Source organism: Netta rufina (genome assembly GCF_964035555.1).
Source record: "Netta rufina genome assembly, chromosome: 14".
Taxonomy (NCBI): Eukaryota; Metazoa; Chordata; class Aves; order Anseriformes; family Anatidae; genus Netta; species Netta rufina.
Genome location: NC_140137.1, coordinates 12,660,956 through 12,687,711, shown reverse-complemented (window position 1 = coordinate 12,687,711; position 26,756 = coordinate 12,660,956).

The following is a 26,756-nucleotide window of genomic DNA, read 5'->3' as shown; positions in this document are numbered from 1 at the left end:
CTTAGAAGCGCTTGGCCGGCAGGCAGCCCCTCTCCCAGGCCAGACCTCCCCTTCTGCTGCTACTTCCAGTGGCACCACGGAAAGCAAAAGCAAAACCCCAGCCCCGTGTCTTCTGCTCCTAAGCGTTCGGCTGCGAGCACCAGTCACAACTGGTTTGCGTTCCCTGTTTGCTTCTGCCGTTGAGGCTTTATTTAGGCTTGATAGTGAGTGAAACAGTCAGGTGTAAGATTTTAGGTCTCCGCTCAGATGAATTGCGCACGGTGCACGCCAAGCAGCCCGAGTGTTTACAACAGCCTGTGACAGAACGCGTTACTCGCTGCAACGTGAGGCACTGCCACAGAAATATGGCACGTTGCACAGGAATTGCTTTTACAGCAAGCTGAAAGTCGTGTTATTAGGGTTCGCTATTGGATTAACCCGCCACCAGGCAATCCAGCCGGATACCAGCAGCGAGGATTTATTACGGGCCGTGACTTGTAGTCACATCGGAGCTCACGATGAAATCCCGGCGTGTGGGTGCGTGTGTCTATGGGTGTGTGGGTGCGTGTGTACGTCTGTGTGTGTGTGTGCGTGTGTCTATGTATGTGTCAGTGCTGGGAGGGACTGGGAGAGCGGCCGATCTGTAGGGGAGCTGGGTGCAAGCTCCTGTGGTGTGGCACTGTGGCTGCAACTCTTTGCAGCATCTCGTGTCCCGTGCTTGGGGTTAAAAACTCCTCCAGTGTTGTCCAAGCTGTGTCACTGAAAGTCACTTGGGGGCGAATGAGGGGGTGCAGTTTGTGTCTGGGTTATAGAGATGGTGCCTGGTGAGGTTATGGAGTAACTGGGCATCGTGGTTGGTCCCCAAGTCTTTGCCGTTGCATTCAGTAGCCCTGTGAATATTCAGGTTGCGTCCTCTCCCCCGATACTGCCACCCAGTGTGCCAATTTGTTTCAGATCTGTCAAGGTGTGGGGGGGAAGTATGAACGTCTGTCCAGGAGGAATCGGTCTGACGCATCACCCGTGCACTCTGCAGACAGTCCGGTGACCTGCCAACAGATGGCACTGACTTTCACTCATGGTTTGATGGCTGGGACCAAATTCTTACCTGTGACCAAAAAGCTCGGTCCCTCACTGCCAGTGAGGATCAGCTGTTCTTTACCTCTTTCAGCCATGCAAATACCAAAAACTGAAGAAAAAAAAAAAAAAAAGGAAAATATTTCTCCTTTTGCTTGCAGCTGTTTAACCAATGTCCCGTCCCCCCTTCACTCCATTCCTGTGAAATACAAACAGTTATTTTGTCAAGAAATGTCAATTTTTCTCAATTACCAGCCTGTGGGTAACCAGCTCACCATTGTACGTGGCAATAACGAGCAAGCTTTAATGTCAAAAAAGCCAACTAATGAGGTAATTAACCTGTTATTATATGATAATGACTATGCACTTGCATGCTTGATGGCTTCAATGTAATTAAAAACTTTTAATATGTGCCTGTTTGTGACCTATAAAACAATTGAGAGGTTCTGAGGATTCAAGCTTTTTTCTTTTTCTTTCTGTCTTATAGATACAGTTTTGCTGCCTTTGAGCCCTAAAACTACATATGAGACTTAGAAACAGATTTGACCCTATGGAAATCCTTTGGGGAAATAGAGGACCGCAGCCTACAAACCAGTGACCATTGTGACCTGAGCTTTCTGTAATGGGACAAAGAGTATTTGTTTTGGATTATATTATGGAGAGTTAAGAGACAATGTAGCACAAATCACAATGTGGGATCTTAATCTTTGATTTAGCAGATGATCTAGGCTGCTGCCAGAACAACACTTCGGTAAATACTGTAATTGAAATGTGAGCATGAGTGTTCTTGAAATACGTGGAACTGCTCACAGGTTCAAGTTAAGCACACGCTTAAAATATTTGCTGAATCAGTCTGGGAGCATCTAGAAAAGCTGCCCATTCTTAAACTTTAAATCCACAAAAGGAATAATCTTCATTTGGGTAACATGAACCTTGCAGAGATTCTATCCGGAGTGCCTCCTTCTAACCGCACCGGGGGACCGCTAACTTCCTATTTCTCCAGAATAATTTCTTCCTATCCTTAAGACTGCGCTTGCTGCTACAAGAGTCTTTTTCTTCCTCCTTTAGATGTCCCTCCCCAACTGGTAATTTATTATTATTTTAAATCAGTACACACATAAACATTGCTATTTTAATTAGGGAGAAGCAAACAGAAGTCACAGGCTATAAGGCACTGCGAGTACGCTTGCTACTCTCACATTTTAATTATTTATTGAAGTAAATAAAATTAAATATTTTCATAGCAATCCAGAACAGGATTTGAAGTAATTACTCTGTCAAATTCATCAAAAATTCTCTCATCAAAATAAAAACCTTGATGTCATTGAATAATTTATAATACAAATACACAGAAATTGTAAAGTATTATAAATAGAAAACTGCAGGGTAAGTGAACATGAATTAGTTAAGGGTTATGTTTCTGAAAGAGCCTGTCATAAGCTGTATAAATTTTTAATAAGTGTTTTTGAGGCCTAATTTTCAGTGTACAGTATATACCACCAACTACAGGAAACAACCCGAGAATGGTGATTTGAAAACACAGCTGTTTGCGAGAGAGGCCAGATTGTGCCTCCTCTTCCCAAGCCTTTCTCTCACACAATTGGAACTAATGATGTTTGCCACCGAATGCCTATGGCTTAACATGAATCATCTGCCTAAACAGCAAATCTATTACGTACATATCGTCTCTATTATTATCAATGAATACCAAGCGCTGGGACAATATCTAGCCTATTAAAATCCCAACTGTTTGGTGAGGCATCCCTACGCCCGTGACCTGACACCAGCCTGCCCGTGCTTAGGCTTTGGGAGTGTTTCTGCTGTCACTGAGGACCAATCCTCCTTGTGAGGTGGCTGGAAGGGGCTGTCAGCCTTCCCTGGCACCCGCACAGCCTGATCCTGCAACCTGCTGTCTCCCTACCAGTTGCAAAAGGAGCTGGAAGTGCCAAGCACCATGCAGGGGGATGGCAACTTTTGTATTTGATCTTGTAATGCCGAAGGGGACTCTCCATGTTATCAATAAGCAAGGATGTGTCAGAAGCAAAACCTCTGATCTCAAATCCCCCGACTTCACTTGCTCTTCTTTTTCTGATTCTTTTACTGAGTTCCAGATCAAATTTTTCTGCTAAAAGGCCTCCCATAAAACAAATTAGCAACAGATCTGGTCCTTCCCACGCTAAAGCCATTGTTTTCAGTGGATCTGAGATGGCTACGAATACCAACAGCCTTTCAAAAAACGACCACTGCCAATCCATGGTAGACTTGAAAAATGAAACTTCCTCCTTCCCAGCCAGAAGAAACCTGAGCTTTGTGTTTGGATCTCGATCTGAGACAGCAAAGGAAACCCGCTGCAGCTCTGCTGAGGCTGAGGGAGCTCTGGGTGCAGCGGTGTAAAGCTGAGGTAACACCACTGGAGTCAGTGGATTTGTTCAGACTTAATCCCGTCATAATGAAGAGCACATTTCAGCTGTATGCCTGGAAGTCTTTTTTTCACTTCCTTTTTATAAAGGTCATTAGGCAAGTTGTACTTTTAATCCCTAAAGTAGTTCTAGAGTAAAAGGAAATAGATTTGGAGCCATGTGCTATTTATTCCATTTTAAGAGGGATCATTTCAGGGAGTTTATTTCCTTTGCTTTCTTGTTGCACATCACCATTTTGGTAGACATGTCAGTTCAGATCATATCTGGCTAAAACTTTGTTTTTCAAGAGCCGGTAAGAAGCATGCACTTTTTTGATCGATATGCGTTACAGAAATAGACACAGGTAATGATTTTCAGACAGCTAAGTCAAGGAAGCTTTATCAGATGTACAATATGCTATCTCATTTCATGCATGCATCTACCCCTGGCAAGGTTCTTTCTATTTCTGGGACCTAAAAGGGCCTCAGCAAGGTAGTTCGGCTTGTAAATCTCTGCTACATCAGAAAGGTCAATATACAAGATGCAAAGCAGGCACAGAACGACAGGAAGTGGGAGCAGGATGGGAACAAGTTAAAAATTGCAATCCTTCTCTGCTAGAAAATGAAAAAACGTGTACAGAAGTCATGAGAATGCTTGGGAAATATTCAGGAAGCTTTGAAAAGCTTTGGTATATACAAATTTAAACGTAGCCTAAATTTTGCATTGATTCTCTGTACAAGGTGAAAAACACTCAGCTTGAATATAGAACAAGAGAAACCTATTGACTGGAGGGTAGACATAGGAATTTATCGCTGTACTGTTGCTCTTCCCATTCATCAGCTCAAAATTTATTAACTGGCTACTTTAGTAGTGCTACCAGGTATTTTGTGGAGGTTTTCAATGCCCAACTTCATGTTCCCTGTTCAGGACAATGTGGGGAACATTTGCCTAGTATTTCAAAGATTACATTGCTTTATATCAGATTGACAGAAAACACATTTTTAATGACTTTAATTAAAGAGAAACCATTTGATCACATTACCCCTAATTTTTATCTGTAATAATACTGCATTTTCTTATAAATCTGCCCTACCAAAGCCTGCACAGAGCACAGACATGGAGGCTTCCATGTATTAGTTATTCGCTGAGTCCTTCCTTTCTCTCTGTTCAATAATTGATAGGCACAATTGTTCCTCCTACTTCTTCACTGTAGTCAATAGTATGTCATCCTCTGCTGTCATCTCAGGTCACCTTCCTGAACTGCTTAGGTTTAGGAGTCAAGTCTGGTAAAGATGAGTTAAAACTTTTGATAGTAGAAAGAGATATTCATTTAATATGTTGGTTGCTAATCATTATCAACCCATTTTAAAATGAGAAAGTAGCTCGTATAGGGAATCGCTTAATTTCCCTAAGCACATTTGGGTCTCACTTGCTTTAAAGACGTGCTCTTAGCTTGATTTTTCTCTTTGGGTTTGGGGTCTTTAACATTTCCTCTTCTATTGCTTGTGGTTTCATTGTAACATTATTCTTACCGCTTTTCCTCTTCCATCTATTTCACTTTCTACTCCACAAGGATATTGTAGTTTTTTTGGACGTCAAATGGAACGACAAAGGGAAAAAATCCCCGCAATTCTTTTTTCAAACTATGAATAGTTTTCCTTTAAAAAAAAAAAAAAAAAAAAAAAGTTCTGGTTCATCTGCAGCCAAGTTTATTGGAAATGACAGCTCAAAAGTTCAGTGAGTGAGTGAAGTTCCTAGAGATCAGAAGCCCTCTGCTGTTTCTACTGTTTCCAGGCCTCAATACAAGGGCACCTTTTGGAAGTTTCAAGGTCAGCTGTAGGTCTATTATTATGTTGAATGGAAAGGAAATAATTTTGCACTTGTATCCAACTTCTTGTCATCTTTCTCCTTACCCTACTTGGCTTCTTTGTAGTACTTGAAGGCCTCAGCTCCATCTCTTTTGGCCATTGTAAATGGTTTGATTGGTGTTGGCCATGTTATCCCTTCTGTCCTCTTTATAAAAAGAAAATGATCATGTTGCATTGAAGAAACCATTATTGCCATCAAACAATCTGCCTTAATTTTCACCTTCTCTGAAAGTTTCAGCTGCTCATCAACATTTCAGAAGGAAGTGACTGTGTTGGTTTTCAGTAACTCTGAGGAATCCTACCAGTTCTGATCCACACTTTGGATAAGTCATAGCACAGAGACTACTTTGGACAAAGGATACACTGGTCCCTTCCTTTTATTTTTTTCCTCTCCGTTGCCTTTTTTTTTTTTTTTTTTTTTTTTTTTAAGCATTTGTTCAAGCCACCTGTGGCGAAGGTAGAGATGTGAATCTGTAGAAAGTTCCATTAACCAACCATCTCTCCTAACCTGTAACATGGAGCACTCTAGGATTAAAATTGTGTATGTCATGCTCAGAAAGGTAGCTTTGTCTTCTCAAGAAGGACTAAGGCTGGGGTGTCAGAGTCAAGCATTTGCAGAAGCCCACCCACAGATATTTCTTCTCAAACTCTCTTGGAAGCTTTTCTTTCTGTGCCCAGAAGAATACTGCCAGAGCTGGTGCATAACTCTTGCTGAGCCCTGTCTGGCTGTTTAAAACACAGCACCCATTCAGCAAGCTGCTCCTTGCCTTACCTCCTTTTTTTTTTTTTTTTTTTTTTTTTTTTTCTGATTCACAGCAGAAATAGATGGGAGACTGGGGCATGTCCCTCCCATTATTTCTGCTAGAGACTAGTTTTAAATGGGGGCTCAGAATTTAAAAAGTGCATGGTGTTACACCCTAAAGCACCTCCTTCTGTTTTGTTTGGCATAAAGAGTTAGTAGAAAGTTTCTTAACCACTCAGTTTTGCATATGGTCACTAGGGCTGAATGTGAGACCACAAAGCACCTTCAGCTCTTAGCTCTGAAGATTTCCTTGGCTTTTATAGAATGACTCTTAACTAACACCAGTGTAACAGGGATTAGGACAGGAGACACCTCTCATCCCACAGACACCCAAATGATTCTCTTTACAGGGCCTCTATGGTGCTTTCCCTGTATTATAGTAAAAGTGCACTATACATTTATCTGAGTAAAATAGAAAGCTAAAGGCAAAATTCAAGTCTGAGGGGTTTTAATTACAAGTCAAAGGAAACAATAGGAAAAAGAATAAAATGTAGAGAAAGAACAGTCTGAAGGGCTTGCCTGGCTACAGCAATGGTCTTGAATAAAATGATGGGAAGCGCCTTCAGGCAGGTTAGGTTGTCCTCTTAGCCCTTCTACGTGCTTATGATTATCTACCACTTTTATGCTATGAGAAGTAGTGGCAGTGTCTGACCTCAGGGACCCCAGTGTCATATGGAAACTACTCTTCAGAAAGATATAAGGGTCTATAATTTTGCTAGGAGAAAATAACAGCAGAAGCTCAAACTGGTGAGCAAACTTAGTGCCTTTTTCTGACTTGCCCCAAGTGGTTTGGCAGGTGTGAGGAAGTCGCATTAGCTCCCAGCCACGTATCAAGTGGATTTTCAAAGAGCTTTTGATGACTTATAAAACAGAACATGGTTTAGGGTTTGAGTATTTATCTGAGCAGCTGTCTCTGTATGGGCCTAAGCACTATTTGACATCATCTAAAGCTGTTTTATTGGCCGTTCCAAAACAAACAAAACACAAATAGGCTTAACACCTTTGGAAGGCAACTGCTTAGTTACTGTGTGGAATTCATTTTGGGCTGGGGATCTGTAAAGCTGAGTCAATACGTTGATTTGAATCTATGCTGCAAGCTTACCTTTTAACCTGCACTTGTTCTTTCTTCTAATAGAGCCTTTTTTTTTTTTTTTAACTACATATTATTGATTGTGCCTTTATTGTCAACTGCCCTGCATGCATTTGCATGAGAAATACTATGGACTCTTGCTTTGAGCTGACACTACCTAGGAAAGAGTTGGAAAGAACCCCTCACTTTTGTCCCCACTCCTCTGGCTTTACAGAGGGGATATTTTGGGGCTGTTCACCTGAAGTTCTGGAGCTCCTTCCCATCCTTAATATGCACTGCCTTTGGTGGAAGGTTGGACCATTGGGAAGCTACGATGTCTTCCCTTAAGGAATCCAGGATGGCTGTACTGAGCAAATGCTCCTCTCCAGGTCCTCTTTGGCTCCTGTGAAGCTGCTGCTGAAGTGCTGCTAGGTGGTTTGCTGGTAAAAGCAGGCGCTCTGATGTCTTCTGCTTATCAATAACTTGCACTGAGCATCCACTGCTTTTAGCCTGTGCAGTGGCTGAGAGGACTGACTCGAGGATGAAGGTTATCTGTCTGCAGGTCTGCTCAGGTGAGACAAATAATTCTTACAGGAAGGAGGAAATGTCTGTTGAAGTGGAAGTAAAGGGCAGCAAGGGGGGCTGAATCCTCTCTTCTTAAGTATTTGCTACTTTCATGATGTCAAATGTGGTGACATGAAGTGCCACATTTTCCTTTCCTGTTTTTCCCAGGTAGCATTTTATATCTGGATTTACAGGTACTATGTCAAGACATTATTTTTCCATGAAATATGATCACTGCCTATGTTTTGGAATGGGTAACACCTTGAAGGTTTTATAATTAACCTAAAAAACCTCACACTTTCTGGGCCTAAATCTTCATCTGGAAAGTCAACTTGATATTTATAACGTGCTTGTTTGTTGTATTGTTGTATTGTTTTAATTTACCTGGTTTTGCTTGTGGCATGCCCTGAGAGACTTCATCTTGTCATGTTTTTGGTAGGCATGATTACAGCTGGACAGGAGAGGCATTGTGTGAGCTCCTTGGTGTCTTTATTCTCCCCTATTTCCCTGTTTTTCTCTAGTTAGAGACATAAGTACCCTTGTATTTGTTTAGCACTCTGGAAAAAAAATATGGTAAAGCAATATCCTGGTGTATTATCCTCAGAAAAGAAACAAACTGCCTGGGCTCGTTGGGCCAAAATTCAAGGAAGAGAATAAAGATTTTGTATGCTTACTTTGAAATAGCTTTCATAGCTATTTCATATTTCATAGCTGAAATAGTGGGAGTTAAACCTGGTCCAGAGCTTTGTTGTCTAGGTGAGGTACTTATGTGACCTCCATTCCTGGGTCACCTCAAGATCTCTTTTACTTTTTATGTGCATGAGACCAGATTTACACAACAGAACATATCTGATTCTTCTAAAGTCAGAATTTTTGCTGGAATTTTGCAGAATGCAACCAGGATCACCCAAGTCAGAGCACAAGCGCAAGCACCAGAATAGATATGCGACCCCTTCACCTTGTGCTCCCACATGGCTGCACTTACTGTTGCCACTATGCCACTCCATCGGCTCTTATAAATGATTCTGCCACCCCGCCCCGTGATTAAGTATTGCTGTTATAAACCAGATACCTCTCATGTTATAACAACATCTGTTAACTAACAAATTGCTCATTAACCAAGAGTAGCAGTGGATTTTGCCAGATTACAGCTCTGCAGGTCTTTTACAAAAGAGCTGTCAACAAATTGTTGTGCCTTTTTTATTCTTTAAAGATTCAAAGTAATTTTTTTGTGGGTATTGAGTTTCTTCAAGCAGTGGTTATCTCATACACTTCAGTATTATGTAAAAGCACTGTAAAATGATATTTAAAAAGAACAGGTACTTTACCGTTCTATTTCACAGGATAAAATATCCTTTCTATATGCCATCTTTCAATGGATTCCTGAACAATGCATCAAAACTTAGCAATAAACACACTACTGTCATATAATAGACCCTATACTTTACAATACCTACAGGGAATCACTTTTTAAAGTCTATAACATACAGTAGTCTTTTTATATGAGTGACTGAGTCATATAAAAATAAAAATTGATAAAAAATAGTAATAAATCTGGATTTTATATCATGCACTGAGCAAAGTCTAAATTAAACTACTGTATTAAACCTTCTATGAAGTAGACCTAATTAATTAAAAACACCGGGGTTAAGCAATTTAGCCATCAATCTCATAGCTTAAGTGGGGGATGAGGTACATATGGTAGCTTACTGAGGAAGAAAAATGAAAGACCTGTTCTCTCCAGACTCTCATTGACATGATCTAGGGGAGGTTAAGTATGAGCCACTATTCCCAGGGAGACTTTTCCTTCAGTTCCCCCAGCAAGATGACTTTCCCAAAGCCCTCGGCAAGTTGGAGCGTGTCACTTATCTCCTTCTTCCAGAGCAGCAAGAGGAACAAAGCAGGCTCGCGACGCCTTTCTGAAGGAGTCAGATGTTGATTGAAATGGCACTGGTGCCACTGCAAGGAGGATTTTTCGATGAGTTCACATTAGGGAGTTACATCGTTGATGCAATGGAGGCTGCCAACACTACCAGGAAGGAAAGGGAGATGGTGACTTGTTTCCTTTCCCTCTAGAGATTGATCTTGGCCCTGGGAGCGTGCTTCTTGCCTGCTGGACACCCAGCCTGAGCGTGATAATCAAACTGGAGAGAAGCAGGACTGAACGGTGGCCAGAGGTGCCCTTTTTCAGGAGGCAACCTCAGCAGAAAGGCAGCCCAGTGACTTGATGGAAGGTTTCAGCTTCCAAATCCTCAATGTGTGTATCAGAGGAAGCAGCTCAGGGAACTGCTGGCCGAAAATTTTCCATTCAGCCCTCTCTTACCACGTTCCCTCCAACTGTCAGCTTTATTTTCATCAAAGCAGAAAGTTCTGTGAAATAATTGAGATTACTTTTGTTGCAAGATCTCTCTTTTTCATTGAATGATTGAATGCCCAAGAGATGAAACTTGCAGGAGCTGGTTCACTTCTAAATTCAGATTTGATGTGGCTTTTCACATGGCTCTTCTAAAAGCTCAAAGAAACTTTGGTCTCAAAAACTGGAGATGGAAGAAGCAAAATGTTGCTGCACATTATGAATGAAAATAAAATCGATATATACCATTGGCCAGATGTGTTTTCTTTCTGTCTTTGGCTCTTCACCATCACAGAGGCTATAAACAAGAATAAATTTCTTAGGATTTTCCTCAACAAGGGCACAGGTTGGGTTGCCAGTGAGTGAAGCCGTGGGTGAAGACTTGGCTGGGCCTTGGAGGGCTGAATTTAGGAGATCATGGAGCATCTTTCATTTTCTTGGGTTCCATAGTGAGAACTGCTCTTTGGGGCTCCTTTTTTTTTTTTTTATTTTATTTCTTTTCTTTTCCTTTTTTTTTTTTTTTTTTTTTTTTTTTTTAATGTAAAATAATCATGTTCAATGTGTAGACCACAATATACTTAGAACAGTGTTTTCCCTCATTTCCTACTCTCTTGACTGGAACCTGTTTCCTCATATTTTGCAAATCCCCAGGGTGACTATAAAGAAAGGCAATGTAACTGCATCATCCACCTCAAGCCGCTGCAGTTCCCTGAGAGAAGAACTCTTGAAAAAGGACTTCACATGGAAGTAGAAATAAATTCAGTGGTATTTGCACTTGGTGGTACAAAATGATAAATAAGCAAGATACATTGCTTAGTATTTATCTCAAAGCTTCTCAAGTGGGAAGTCTTTCACAGATGGACTTTCTGAATGCTTAAACAGTGGAAAGGAAGGGATAAGGATCCACCCTGTAATATCTGGTTAATTCCTGGTACCATTCTATTAATTTAACATTTCTTCATCCATTTGTATCTCCCTTGAAACCCTCAATCAATATGACAATTAATGCTGCACACACTCACAGATCATCTTGTCCTTAGCATCTCCCACTTCATTTTTTCTCCTTTTTCTACCCCAGGCCTGACAACCTAAGGGTTTCTGATGAAGAGCTGCACCCAAAAAGCAGACAGACTCCCACCCACTGCATGTAAAAATTCCCCTTTGGATCAGAACTCGAAATTGCGTCTCTATGGGATGAGTCAATTCAAGTGGTCGCTCCTGCAGCAAACTATTAATTTATTTTGCAAGTCAACCAGCTGCCCAGTGACCTTATGATGAACAGATCCGTCAGGGAGGGGAGAGGCAGAGGCATGTGGCTATAGATAAAGGCTGGAGTGGGATATCCCTTTCAGCAGGGGCTTTCCATATGACCAACTCATCTGCAATGCAAAGATGCACACTTAGGAGTACCAGAGATCCCCCGCATCAAACGCAGGAGTTTACCTTGTTTGCAGGCTCTTGAGCTGGTGAATGTATTTGTGGTTGGAGATGCACTTCAGAGTTCAAGTGGCATTGGGAACTCTCTGCATAATGCGCAGCCCACTTGAGCTGAGCTCCTGAATACAGGCAGCCGCTGAGAGTTGTATGGTGGCTCTTACTAGAGGAAGACCCAAACCTTGAAGATCTTTCTCATTGTTTCTTATTCATCCTGCATCCAGTAAAACCCTTTATTCTGTTGAGCAGAGTGAAACTAAAGAAGGACCTGGAGATTTGGCCTGCTATAAAAAACAAGTTTACAGGTACTCGTCTCTCAGCAATCCTTTAAAAGAAATTATTCTCAGATATGTGCTCCTATAGACATGGCCTTTCACCTCCAGATTGTTATGGATCTAGCATCCTAAAATCAATACTCCATAAAGGGTATTCTAGGTACATCATCCAGGTTCCTTACGATAAGGTGGGATAAATTTCTCATCTCAGTAAAGAGAAATAAAACCCTCTTGAGCTTCATTCAATCCTCCTAAAATCTTAATTGTCTCCTGGTGGTGCTTCTGGCTCTTCTTTGCCTGCCCAGGAAGCCAAGAGCGGCTGTTCCCAGCTTAGGTGAGCTCCTGAAGTACAAGAGGAGTCAGGGAACTGGATGGGTTATTAACAATTTCCACCCAAGGAAAGCTGGCAGATGTATGTGATAAGGACTTGAGTTACCACTTCTGCAAAGATCATAAACTTTTGAAGTGAATTCAGCACACAGAAAAAGCATTTATCTAGAAATAGTGCATGTAAGTCTCCTTTTAGTGTTACATAACTTCACTGCCGGCAAATCCTGGTGAATAAAAAATAAAAGTGTCACCAGTGCAGCATTGGTCTTTTGCATTTATAAACAATGAAGCAAGAACAGAGAGATCAACAGAGCAGGCTAAAAACATACCTTAATGCTCCTGGGGACATCTTTACAGAAAGTCACTAAGATAGGGGACTTTTGACATGACAGAGTGGGCCAGGAAGGAGTTACTTTAAAAGGAAACAATATATTTGAATATTCAAACCAAGCACTGAGCATTAAGTCAAAAAGAAACTACTACACGCAAATCTTCTGCAGCTTAGAGCTAATTAGACCTATGCCTCAGAATGGCCCAAGCCTTGTGCGAGGTGGCAATGGTTATGATAATTATACTTTCATTCTGTGTTGGGCTGTGAGTTATATGCGTATTGCCTATAAATGCTAATGGGAACTATGTATGTAAATCCCCTCCGCAATGAGGTGAGATTATGCCCTGATGTATCTTAAGTAGCATGTAAATGCAGCAATTGGGGTGGCAACTACTCATGGCTGCAAAATGCAGGGCTTTGCAAACCTTTAAGGGAAGTGACATTTATCTCTGTGGACAGGCTTTACTGGGGCAGGTGGATAGGGACGACCCGAATATTTTGAATTACCAGTGATCACATTGATTTTCTTATCCTGCATTTCCCATAAAATATAATCAGTGTGAATGATATAGAAACAGTATCAATTTCCCATACGTAGTAAGAGCTTTATCTGCATAGGTACATACTATTAGACATTTCTAAGTTACCTGATGTATGTCAAGCCTGAAGAAGGTTAGACCGATATACTGATAGAGGTAGGTATAGGTATATGATGTACTGATGCTAGTCACACCACCTTGGAAGTTAACATTTCTGATTGCATGATCATTCTTTACTCTTGGCAGCTTACTTGCTAGTTGAAGACTAATTAAAGTAGTCTGTTAGTGCCTAACTGGCCAAATTTGCTCATAATTGCATAATTCATACCTACAAATGAGATACTGGTGTGCAAAGGGACATTCCTTCCTACGTTCTGTAGTCTGCTGCCTGAAGGACTGGTCACACTCTGTATTACCTCTGATATGTCCTGACTTGTACCTCAGGGCAGTGTTTCTCGATCCCCATTGCACCATTCACACATTTTAGCTAGAAGCTTTGGGCACGGCTCTGTTCCAGTCACTGCCCTGGGCTTGGAAGCAGTCTTCTGGGAAATGTTCAGGACATCATCTCCTTTCCTGGTCGACTAGGATCAATCCACTGACCTCAGCAAAGCTCCTTTGGATTTGCTGAAGTTCAAGTGTGAAGGGTGCCAGGCTCACAACAAGTAACAACAAACCACGTACGGGCTGTTTCAGGATCTAGATAGGGACTTTGCCAGAGTGTGCTCTGCCCCAGCGCCATGAAGTCTGGACTTCAGTTAAGACAGGAGGGGAGAGACTAGATTTTCTTCTGCGAAGTGTTCCTTCACACGAAGAAATGAATACCAGCTGAATGGCACAAATGAACTCCAAGGAGAGTGGTCCTGAGCAGCACTCCAATAGTAACGTCTCCCATCCTGCCCTTTTCTTTGTATTACTCTGTTCTTATTCTAAGTATTTATTTACTGATTATGAGAAAAAACACACGACCTCGCAGGACCCCCAGCAGGTGCTCACAGCCTCCACGGGGTCCTCGAACAACCGTGGTATTCTCTCCCTGCTTATTACGGTCCTTTCTCAAATGTGGGAATGCAGAGTTCAGACCTGCTGGAGTATTTGGGGGGATTGAAAGATATAAATAAGCCAGCTGGGGCTTCAACCCACCAGCTCAGCAACATTATATCGTGCTAGTCTTTGTTTTCACTGTATCACCTATTTTTCGGAGCAGCGGTATAACCAAGTTGTAAACTGCACACCTTACAAATCAGTCTATCCTGACATTGCTGGAGCGTTCATTACAAGCTGTAAAAAAACACGAGCAAGGAAGGTTTCAGTTCTGCAGCCCAATTTTCCATTGCAATAACCCAATTAACTGGTGTGTGTTTGTTTTACAAAGCTCTAAGCTACAATAAACCATGCCGATACACAGGCTGCAGAAAGCTTCGTAATTAGGACAAGGTGTACAAATTAAACCACTCTTTTTAAACTTCAAACCAGCTAACTTCTGACATACTGTACTGCTGGGGCTTCTGGGACTAAACCCAATTAACATCTTAGTATTTTATAAGCATCGTTTTAATTGCATTTGTATGCAATCTTCTCTCCAAGAGCCTTTCAAGGTGCTAGCCCTCGTTCAGATTTTATTACTTTAGTGATTTAAATCTCCTCTATCTGTGCTTCCCGTTAATAATGACTAGTGCTGCTTCAAATGCCGGCCCAACATAAAACTGAGCTCTCCAAAGAATTATACTTTAAAACAGTTACATTTAACTTTATTATTACATTTTTAATTTTTTTTTTCTTCCTCTGTTTGAACATTATCCCTTGAACCATTTTATCAAGCTGTCAGTGCAGTAAGTGCTGGAAGAGCAAATAGAGCAAATGTTTTACTTCCCAGTGCTTTGCAGTGGCACAGCCTCTTGGCCTGCACACGACGGAGTTTGCACTGCACAAACTTGTCGTAGAGCAAAAGCTTTTCTCTGGGCAGCCCTAGAAATTTGTGTGTCCACAGATTTTCAGGACACGGGGGAGCTGGGAGGGAGAGGTTTAACTCTGTTAGAGACAGCAAAGCCGAGCCCTCAGGCTGAGTTGCTTTTTTTTTTTTTTTTTTTTTTTTTTTAGGACAAGAACTGCCCTCCTATTTTGTCCACCAAGAGCCTGGGAAGCTCTACTCACGTGAGTAGTTTTATTGACTGGAATGGGATTGCTCAAGTTTGGAGGAACTGGGCCTCGATGGGAGCAGTGGAACATTCCATGGAAAATCTGATGCACTCCAAGGAATGCCAATTCCCATCGCTATAATTTCTCTCTGTATAAAATTCTCTCAAGTGCTCTGTTTCTCTTTATGCATCTGCTTCTTTGGAAAATGACCTGCATTTCGAAGATCAGGTAGGATTTGAAGAGAGCTGTAGAGGCATTAAGTAGTATAACGGAGCACCCCCTGCCCAATTAATACAATAATGTATAAAATATGTTCTGAGATCCTTTTTCCAGGACAGTATTTATTATCCCATTCCACATTCTTCCAAGGAAGAAAAAAAGAAACAGGAATGTATTGGATCATATTGAAATGATGAAACGAATAAAATGTTTATTTTAAAACGCTGGCAGCCAAGCTCAAAATATTTCCCTCTTTGCAAAATGCAACTTAGGGTGAATATATACTAATGTTACTCTCATTTAGGATTTCTGTTATGTGGATACAAATACTGGGCCTTAAAAATGCAGAAGGTTCCTCCTGAAATATTTTGAACCTTTTCACTTGATTGAGTGTCTTGTCAAACAAAACTGGCAGCAGATCTCTTGGAACTGCCTGAATCTATGCAGATACGATTTCTATCATGCCCTTATTATGTGTAGTCCATAATAAGGATGAGCATGTATAAATCATTTCTGGCTGGCACTTAGGATGCAATACTCAAAGGAGAAAGACATTTCTGTCTTCAAATGTCTAGCAATTTCTGATATTATACAGTAAGTCTCCCCAGAACCATACAATCCTCAATTCCACGCAGCCCTCTTATGAAAGAATGAGACTTTCATATCTTCCTCACAAGAGCCACCAGTGAGATAAGAACTGTGCAGCTCAGATGTGTGCTGTGCTTCAGCCAGGGTGGCTATATTGAACTTTCATTTGCAAAGCCTTTGCTAACAAAATTGCACAGAGATGAAGGTTTTTGCCTCTATCATTCCTGTATACAATTATCTATGAGTAAGCATTACTTTATATATAGTAGATTATATAGTTATATATTATAGGAATACATTTCCCATGGAATGTTCTTCTATGTGCACACATATAATGCGCACTAAAATAAACACATATATTGTATGAATGTGTTTCTGTTTTCTCAGGTGCGATAATCTAGCTAAGCCTCAGTATTGTAAAATGCAATAGCATATGAAATGACAGATGATCTGAAAAGTTCTAACAAATCATACCTGCCCCAGATACGGAAATGCAGAGAGCTGGTCAAAACTAAAGAAGCCATTTTAAGAAAACAGTATAAAACGATCTATTGCGTCTGCTTTCCAGTACTGGATTTATTGTTATTTTATACTCCAACTATTTCAAAAATATTTTTCTGCAACATATTCCAGAAAAAAAACGGTCCTTTTCCAGAATTCTTTTTCAAGTTTCTCTTTCCTTTTTAATAGGATTTTCTGGGATGAAACTATGGGATTTGGAAAACAAATTTTAAAATAATTTGAAATATCATTCTGATCAAATCTTTAATAACATTATCAGCAGAAACAGACTCAGGGAATGCCAAGGAAAATGGATTATGATAATTAGGTTAACAATTTTTAATGGCAAATTTTGTTTTAGTCAAAAAACATGATTTTTTGTAAAGAATATTTTATGCAAAATATTTCAACCAGTATAAAAATAAGAAAGACTAGCTATTTTTTATGAAATAGTTCTTCACTGCAAGTAGATGAATGATTCCTGTAGTATTACAGTTATACATGATAAAATGTTTATTTGTGAGGCTTTACACATTTTATACCTGATCCATTTATACTCATACACATATGTTATAGTAGAAAGATATCTATAGTGATATTTTATTTGACAGATTCTGATTGTTTCCTAACGGGCTAACAACTAGAATTTCTTAATGAAGAGTGCAGTTGTTGGGAATCTGAAAAGCAGAGGACATTTCAGAGCAGGATTTTAGCGTGTGGAGCTGTCAGACTTGGTGTCCCTAAATTTTAGGCGAATTGGAGCGCCTTGTTCCTACGGAGGTTGTTCTAAAGGGGACTAATGCCTTTTGGGAGCCGAGCTCTAGGGAGTAAGGGGCAGAGAGCAGGAGAATATTTTATGCAAAAGCACTGTCTGTCGAGAATGGAATAGAAAATTACAGTTCTTTAATGACAAGCTTTTTGTAAAATACGGGGAGCCACGGGGAAGTATATTATTCTGTTTTCTTTCTTTTTATACAGGGGAAAATAAGAGGTGTCACAGTGAGTTATCATGTGCAGTGACCACTAATGCTCCTGTTTAGTGTACAATTGCCTGCCACATTACATACAATCACGTGTCGTTATTATATTAACCGAGTTTGTATACTGTTCACCTGACTTCACCTAGCAGTGCTTGCATAATTATAGTCAAAGGAAGAAGCTCATTTAGCTAAGGGAGGTTGCTTATAATTCTGTTTTCTGCTCATTTAAAATGCTGGGACTACTGTGAAAATAATTCTTTATAAAAACTAACACTTTCTCAAAAATTGGTGGTTTTCATAATCAGAGCCTACTCTGTCAGAGGGCAGATCTAACCATGATTAGTGCTTTAATCCAGGCCCAGTGGATGCTGGATTAGACCCTGACCTCCTTTGGCCTCCTCGCAGGTTCAGCAGAGACTCGGCAGATAGAATACTTCTTGGGCAGACCAAAATAAAGCTGCCAGGTTCCCAGAGCAAAGGCTGTCTTCATTGGTGCCTTGCATAGCTCTGAGTGCACTTTTGATAGTGCAGTGATAAATAAATACAAGCAAATTAATTTGCTGTAATTGACAGAACAATTAGCAGAGCTGCAGTTGCAGTCTTAATTCCTGGTGGCAACGAAAAGAACACAAACTCACTTTCAGATCTCAGGTTTAATTTATAACTGAAAAGGCAATCCTTTGTGTGCAAACTAAGACAATTTTCTGGGAAGTCACTAAGATACAGTAAATGTGGAACCCAGTTTCTAGCCCCATTTCTAGAGCTCCTTTTCAGAACAAAACCATGCTTTCGCTGTGATAAGAAATGTTGATAAGGGCTATTGGTCTGGGATTTGAGCTAGGGCTTCATGGGATGATGGGAAAAGCAAAAACGAGTCTGGTGATGCAATAGCTGCCAGGAATCGATATTCAGCTCCCAGTGTGCACGCTGTGTGTGTGTCTGCAGATGGCAGCTCCCTGACCCTGCTTCCCCTCCCCGGCCTCAAAGCCCTGCAGCAGCCCAGGAGAGCCGGAGCCTCTCCACCTGCCCCTCACAAACAGGCACTCATTGTATGATGTGCAAAGGAATCTCTTCCCACTGAGCATGTAGCTTCATCATACTTCTAACTACTAGTAACGTGGCATATAAAGCATCCTTGGAAATTCTGGGGAGCAGAAATCCAGAGCAATTGATATTTTCACTCATGTTTCCTCCAGAATTAAATGTGGATGGCCATTACCACACTGTGGAGAAATCTGTCTGGTTCTGTGGCAATGGTACTTTGATTACAGCCAAGCTAGGCCTGAGCTCAGTCTCATTTCTCTACCTAGCAAGTCCTACAGCTGAGGAAACTCAGTTTCCAAGAGATTGCCCAGTTATAGTCTCTGCTCAGGAAGTATCACACGCAGCTTTACCAGTACTGCTGGAGCATCTCTGGGCTTCTCTTGAGGAGAAGTCAACTAGGAGAAGCAACAATGGCCAGTGCCACCGATCCATGGATTGTATTGCCTAGCAATAAGCCTGTATCTGAATTAATCCTGAGTCACCCTTGCCCGGTCATCTGGTGCCTGTTGCGGAGCTCCAACTAACAGCAGTGCTGCGCCTCAGCCAAGTGCCCCGGCTCCCCGAGGTGTTGACTGGTTTGTGTTTCCAAGTGTTACTTTAAGAAACCCAGAGAAGTTGAAGTGTGAAAGTTTTATGTTACGTGAGAGAAGAGGTCAGCAGGCATCTCAGTTAGGAAAGAAACAGCAAGCGTGTTTTATTTCCGAGGCTGATGGGGAGAGCTTCACAGCCCCTCACTCCACAAGCAGAGGATTTTGTCCTGCAAACAATGGGGCTCTTCGAAAAGGTTGGGGGGGGACACAAGCACAAATTTCCAGACTGCTACAAGAGCTTTATTTTCCATGGGTCAAGACTGACTTTGGAAAAGGCTTTTCATCCAAGGCTATTGACAGTTTGCACACAAGGTTCAGCATGGACTTTGGCTATCTTCAGCATGAGACAGTGTACCTCTTGTGTGACAAGCGATGATGAAATGTCCTGTTTGGTTCTCCAGGCTGTGAACTGTACTGGTTAGGTGACCTGGTTTACAAGGGACTCAGGCAGAGTAGATACTCAGTCACAAGGTGGGTAACTCACTGCTTCCACCTCAGCATTCTGTTAATGCTGCTGGAAATAGGTGCTGGCCTCATCAGCTTTGTCCCAGCCTCCTGCATTTAGGGCGAGGAACGGCAGAAGAAAGCATGTTAGATTCAACCATCTTTGGTGGCAAACATCCAGCTAGGAAACGGCACCCCTGATAAATGCTCCCTGGAGCAGGGGAGGTCAGGCCAGTTAACTGCTCTACTACTGTGCTAAGACCTTGTAGTCATGAGACAAGAAAGGCAGTGGGCAAACGCACACATCTGTCAAAGGCTCCCGTAGTCCTTAGTGTGAAGGCACTGGTACACGGGGAGTGGAGGAGAGCTCTCATCTCTAGGCCAGAGGCCTGTACTCTCAGGCTGTCGGGTGTTTTCCTGCCGTGTCTCCAGTGAGGTGACCGGGCACTGTGGTGGTGGGCCCTGACCTGGGGCACTCTCCTGAAACCACACAGGATCCTGTGGCAATCCTGGATCTTTGGGGTGCCACCTCCCGTCTTGTCAGGAATGGCAGAGAGCAGGGCCAGCATGTGAAAGGGCTGGCACTGCAGGCACGTTTGTTCTCCTCTTTTTTTTTTTTTTTTTTGTTCACCTTTTTAAAAAATGTAACTCTAATTTCTCAAGGCAAGCCTTTAAAAATGGCAATTCAGTATTTGAAATACCTAGCTGAATTCTGTGGCTCTTCTGAACGCTTACCAGGCTCTGCAGCCTGGGGAGACCTGGGCCTGCTTTCCATGAAATCCGCCCTCCCTCCTAGATTGTCCTCTCCAATATTTGTCAGCAGAAGGATGATGAAACACCCAGCTGCGTTCACACTGGGCCCAATCCAACACCCACCTACTCCATGAACAGCCTTGTTGTCCTTGGTGGGGCATGGCTCTGCTTGTGTGTGATAATTTGTATATCACTTCACTGCCTTATCCTCGCTGAGGGCACAGCAGAGGATGGCAGTGAGCAAAATGTTATGCAATGGGATTTTTTTTTTCTTTTTCTTCTAATGAATGCGTAGTGTGACATTTCTTGCCCTTCCCTCTTCTCAGCCTGCACCGGGCATTTGTCACAACCAGCTACCCAACCAGATGGCCCCACAGCTCTCATCAATCTGCTGGCTCCCATGTGCCTATAACCACTCAAGATGTGAAAAAAACAACACCCCAAACCAAGGAGCCCTGAGCGTGAAACCCATCCCTGCCACCAACCATCTCTGCCAGGGCCACAAACACCAAAGCGGGACCCAAAACAGGCAGAGGGGCAGCGCGTCCCCCTTCCACCCCAGCCACAGCGCGCAGGGCCGTGGGGATGAGGGTGTGGGCGATGATTTAGTGACTCTGTGGGTAACACCTCAGTGGCCTGGCGTCGGCCATTTTAGCAGGGGCCGGGCGGGCAGCCCCGGGGCGGCCTGGGGGTGCGAGGAAGGCCGCGGGCGGGCGGGCGGCGGCCGCGCGGGGCGGGCCGGAGGCAGCGCCCATAGGTGGCGCTGGCAGCCCAGGAACGGGAGCCCGCAGCCGGCCGGCCCCCTCAGCACCCCCAAAATCGCGCCCGTGGAGCGGGCGTAGGTTTCCGCGGGTCGTGTCACACGGCTGAAGTTATAGGGGGGTTGATATAAAGCCACCAGGCAGTAATTACGAGAGCGAAATGCGTTCGGGGGGAAAACATTTGGCAGACTTGCCAAGACTAACAGCTTACAAATAAAGAGCCAGTCCTGCTCTGGCCTCGAGCTGCGCCCTGGAGAATTTGCACATGCATTTGAAATGAAACAATCCCCGTATCTCTGTGTTTACTAGGAAGAGAGAGAAAAAAAAAAAAAAAAAAAGCAACCCCTTCCTTCCATAGGTCCTTCTATAAATACGTTTCTGGCACTGGGCAGTTTGCAGGCAGACAGAAACTCTGCCGGTCTTTAATGTGAAATACTGCAAGGTTTTTAAGCCAAAAGTTGGCTGCTAGAATTAATTGGTGGCTTATTTTTCCGGCTGGAGCTGCTGTTTGCAAGTGAGGGCCACATGAGCAGTCCCGCCGTCTGCATGGCAAGTTAGGGCTGTGAAAGGCAGCTCCCACTGCATTACACCCGCAGGGAAGAGAGGGACAGGAGAGAGTAGGAAGAGAGGGAAAGAAACAGAGAGCGGTGCCGAGGAGAAGGAGCTGAAATGAAGAGAAACCCAACGGGATGGGGGAAAAAGATGAGAGGATAGGAGAAGAGTGGGATGGAGGAGAGGAAGAGAGAACGGAGCAGATTAGAGGAGAGAAACGGGAGAGGAATGAGCCCGTGGAAGGAGAGGCTGAGCTGGAAGCAGGGGAAAGGCCAGAGAAGCTTCTCGCCATGCTGAAGGGGGCTGTGGTGCCCTTTGTGCTGCTCTGGCCAGGACTGGCCTCCTCCAGGGAAGTCCCTCTGGCTAGGTGCTGTGGTTTGGCATGGCAGTTAAGGCCTCAGTAGTCCCAACGGAGAGAATGTGAGCGCCTTCATCACAGGAAAACATTTATTACAATATTTGGAGCTTCTCAGGAGATGCTCCATTCAGAGTGGATTGTGATCAGGTGCACTGTTTTGACAGAAGGACGTGCAGCTTGTTTTCCTCAATTCATAGCCTACAATTTGTAAATGAGTTCAGTACAGAGGACGGATGCTGCACTGTGATGTTCAAACCATGGGCTGTTGACTCCCATGGTATTCACAGGAACTGTCAAAAAGATTGGCAGAGGAAATCAAGAAAAACAAGCCTAGAGCCACTCGACTCACATGCAGCCCTGTCCTGCCATATCTTTGGGGGGATGTGCAATGAGAATAAAGTTGAAAACCATAGGTAGAGAATATCCCACAATGAGGAAGAACTGGGGCCTGGGGAGGGGACCATTCTAATGTTCTCAGGTACGCTGGCAGGTCTCTCATTCCCTTGCACATACCCTTTTTGCCTTGCATATAGCAGCATCCCATCTATCAGTTTTCTTTCCTTGAGGAGTCCTCCAAACATGCCAGTATGGTTTCACAATTACTCAGAGCTCAAGACGTGTTTTAGGGATGGTGATCCAGTGAAGAGAAGTATGAGGACATGGTTCAACCTGAAACCTGTCTGTGTGTTACTCTTGAGGTTCAGGCAGGATTTAGGTAGTGCTCAAGGGTGAATCCCCATGAGATGCTCCTCACTCCTAGTGCTGCATGTGCTGCTGCTGGGTTATGGCCATTTAAAGTGCAATGCACTTTTTACAAAATTAATGTGACTTTAAATAGAAAATGACCTGTTTGTTGCGATGTGCTTCAATGGCCAGTTTCTGGTATATTAATACCTTGTTTCCCAATATATTAAACTGCCTTCCTTCCCAATAGGAAATGAAGGATTTCTACAAGGACGCCAAATCCTCCCTGCTACAGTTGCATTTCTTCCCACAGTCTTTGCTGTCAGGGGAGGAGGGGAGAGGAGAAAAAAAAAAAAAAAAAGGAAAAAAAAAAAAGAAAAATGAAAGAAAAAGAGAGGGGAGCCTGATGGACTGAGCACAGAGCAGGAGCTGAGATTGTTTTTTCTGGCTGACACACTTCGTGTTGCTGGTGCGTTTGCTGCTTCCTTGAAAGGCCAGTGGGGGGAAGAAAAAGAGATTAAGGTCATCAAGATAATGCAAAGAATATTCAAACTAGAAGCAGAGGGGAAATATAGAAGGTCTGTTTTTCCAATAGTAAGTAATCAGAGTACAGGAGGATGTAATTTGCAGATTAGGAAAATGAACAAAGACTATAAAATTAACTTTATGACAGAGAGGAGAACAGTCCATTTGAAGGGGGGGGATAAACCAACCTCCATAAATCTTTATGGCTGATACAATCAGTAGGTTGATTTAAGCTAAATAAGAAATATCAGCAAATGATCAAACATGGGGCGGTCTTCAAGCCCTGGTTGTGTTGTAATCTGGCTCGGATGTGGCACAAAACCCAAGGCTGGGATTTTGGGGCAGTGAAACCTCCTTGGGTTGCCAGTCCCTGCTGTGCGGGCGTGCTTGGGGTGGGAGCAGGAGGGGAGAACAGACGTGTGCCGAACCTGCCGCTGGCGGCTGTCAGTCACCCGGCCTCTCTTCCTCTGGTGACTTTTCTCCAAGCAAACACAAGCCCGACCGTGTAAATGTGCTTCCTCCACAGTGAAATCAAATTGTCTCTCGCACTTGTGCCAGCCTGGGAGCAGCTCAGTGGGTGGATCGGAAACAAAAGCTTTTAATTAGCAAGGGGACTGCAAGTTAGTTACAGAGCAGGTTGCTATAACAGGGACCCCCCTGTCTCAGCATGATAGAAACTGTGCTCTGCTCTGTGCAGAAGAAACCCTAGACATCACCAAGAAAAATGTCTCATTTTCCTCACAAGAGGAGCTCTCCACTCCTCTGGAGTCAGTAGGCACTAGCTCCCACTCCAGCCCAAATGGATGGCACTGTCAAACTGGAGCTGAAAGAGATTTTTCTTACAGGACCTTCTGTTTCATCCTAATTTTTATTCTTTTCATTGTCATTCTAGTTTCTTCTTTTTTTTTTTTTTTTTTTTTTTTCTTAAGGTGAAAAGAGGGGAAAGAAAGAATAACTTGCACTTGGTGGATTCTGTTGTTCACATTATTCACGCCTGTAAATAATGTTTCCAGTAGCCAACGAGACTACAGCACGTTTTATAGGACTCAAATGCAAGCCCTCAGAGGAGCCGTAACTCCAGGGCCATGTTCTCCAAAGGACAATTCTCTTATGTCTCTTTGCTTTTCCACTTCCTAGCAGAGGGGAAAATACAAAGCAAATTAGCAAATATAACAAAAAACGCAATTGAAGGGCTGATTCTGCTCACATGAAGGCAGAGGTAAATAATTAGGAGGAGCTCCAAAGGTTTCAGTGAAGTTGCCTGGATATTAAACTGTTGTAAACTGCTTAAAAAGAAGGAAAAGCAAGTTTGCCCAGGAAGCAGGTTTGCTCAGGAAGGGAAATCTCACTCGTGTGACACAGATCTCACAAAAAGATGCCCAGCTGTATACACTTTTTTCTCTTCATTTTCAATAAAATACTGGATTGGGAGGTTTCATGGTATTATCATTGCCAGGGTCTATTCACTCTCTCCAGAAACAGCGAAACTCTTAATACTTGGGAAAGGTCAAGTGACCTCAATAAGATACAAATAGACTCAAATCGTTGCTCAAACAATGCAGGACAAAAGTATAAAAACCTTGAAGAACTGAATAGTTATTTTAGTAGGAATGGGAAAGTTCTGTTTCTAACATTTGTTCAGTTTGCTTTACTTTTTATCATCCCCAGAGTTGTTGTTGTTGTTGTTGTTGTTTTTCTCAGATTCTAAAAGCACAAGGGGCTGGAAGCTTTGTGTGAGCTTCCCTTGTCTTGAGCTTTTGGGTTTGGTTTTTGCAAAGTGCCTACCTTCAACTTTGTAAGCAGGATTAATTGAAATTCAGGAAAAATCTTTCTCTAACAAATTTTGAATTTCCTCATAAAAAAAGAATTTTTCAAATAAATATTTAACAAGCTCTGTGAAATCCTACCTAGTCATCAGCAAAAAAAGAAAAGTATAAAAACACAGCGTGCTTTTGAAAATATGCAACCTGCTTTCTTTGTGCAAAACTTTTGGCAAACATGGAGCTGTGTTTAGAATTAAGAAAGTGATTTTGTCCCATTCAAGTCTCAGCGAAACATTCCGAGCCACTTTTATGGTAGAGTTTTTGAAGCTTTGCTAGTTGGGTTTCATTAAACAACCGTGCTTGTCACTTGGGTGTACATCGTACTCCTTTCATGGGTCGGCTTGCCCCTTGTGATTAGAGGCGGAAGCGGTTTGATATATTTGTCAAAAAGGCTGTCCTTTGTGAGCCAAAATAAAACAGATTCTCTGATATGCAAGAAGTTAAATACTTTTACACTGCCTTGGCTTGGGATCTGACATCTTTTGCTAATACTTATTTTTAGGTGGAATCAGTAGTCAGAGACCTTAAAGGCAAGGGCAAGATTTTAAACTAGATTTATGCTCTCAAACACTTTTAAAGTGTGTGTGTGTATACACACATATATCACTGCATTTATAGTACCATGCCGTAAGTATCTGCGATACTCCAGCTGCAAAGCATCTGAATGCCATGCGGTCTTCAGTGCTTTTCACCTTCATAGCTCCCCTGGGAGTTAAGGAAGTGCTGCTTTTCCTATTTTACAGATGGGGAACTGAGTGGTTCGTGGGCAAGTAGGAAGATTGTGACAGTGTGGGGCATTAAGCGTGACTCTTCTGTGACACGAGCTGCTGGAGTCTGAGTCTCGGGATCCCAAAGATTGGGCTTCCTCACTTTGAGGTGGGAAGGGTAATTTGAGAGGCAAAAGAAGTCCCAGGAAAGTTCAAGATTTATCTGCGAAGAGGCAGACCCCTCCAAAGAAATAGTAGTGTCAGTGCCCCCCAGAGCCAGCTCTCCCTTGCTATGGATGATCCTGCCAAGGGGTTCAGGGAGAGGTGGGGATGTGTGGTCACGGGGCAGGAAAGGAAGAGCTCCCTGGTGTACCCGAGCTCAGGATCTTATGTTGTTTCATAACCTGGTGGTTCTCCCACTGACCTCCAGAAGTGCTGATGTTCATGTGGAGAAGTGTATTTGAAGAAGTGATGATTTTAAAGAAGACGACAAAAAAAAAAATATGAAAAAAATAAAAAAAATCCAAAGCTTCGATTGCAGATGTAATTTATATAATATTGATATTGCCCATGCCATAAGTCTGAATGTCTCAGTGAGACTGAGTATTCAAGCTGGGGTTGTGAGGAGCCAGTGGGACATTTGCACAGAGATGGGCAGAAGGATTTTGCACCATCTGTAGTGCAGCGCCGTGAGCTTGGCTGGCGTGCAGTGCCTGGTCACCCAGTAACGAGTGGCTCGGGACACTGGGGGGACACAGGACAAACCAATGGCTCCAATCCCAAGAGACCGCATGCTGAATTCCTTTTTTCTGGCTTTAAGGTATATAAGCGTTGTTAATTTTTCCAGTCCTTCCCAGACTATTATTTCCACTTCAAACGTAACACATCTGGATTGTTTGCGTGGAAATGTACATAAACCCAGGCCTTCCACCCTGCTGAGATTTTCGCCTCATTTGACAGCACAACGATGCAAGTCTATTTTGAATGAACCTTAACAACCCCCTCTTTCCTGCTTGATTTAGCCTCTGCTCGTACTGTTTAGAGCTTTGGCTTGACTGACTTAGATACTGA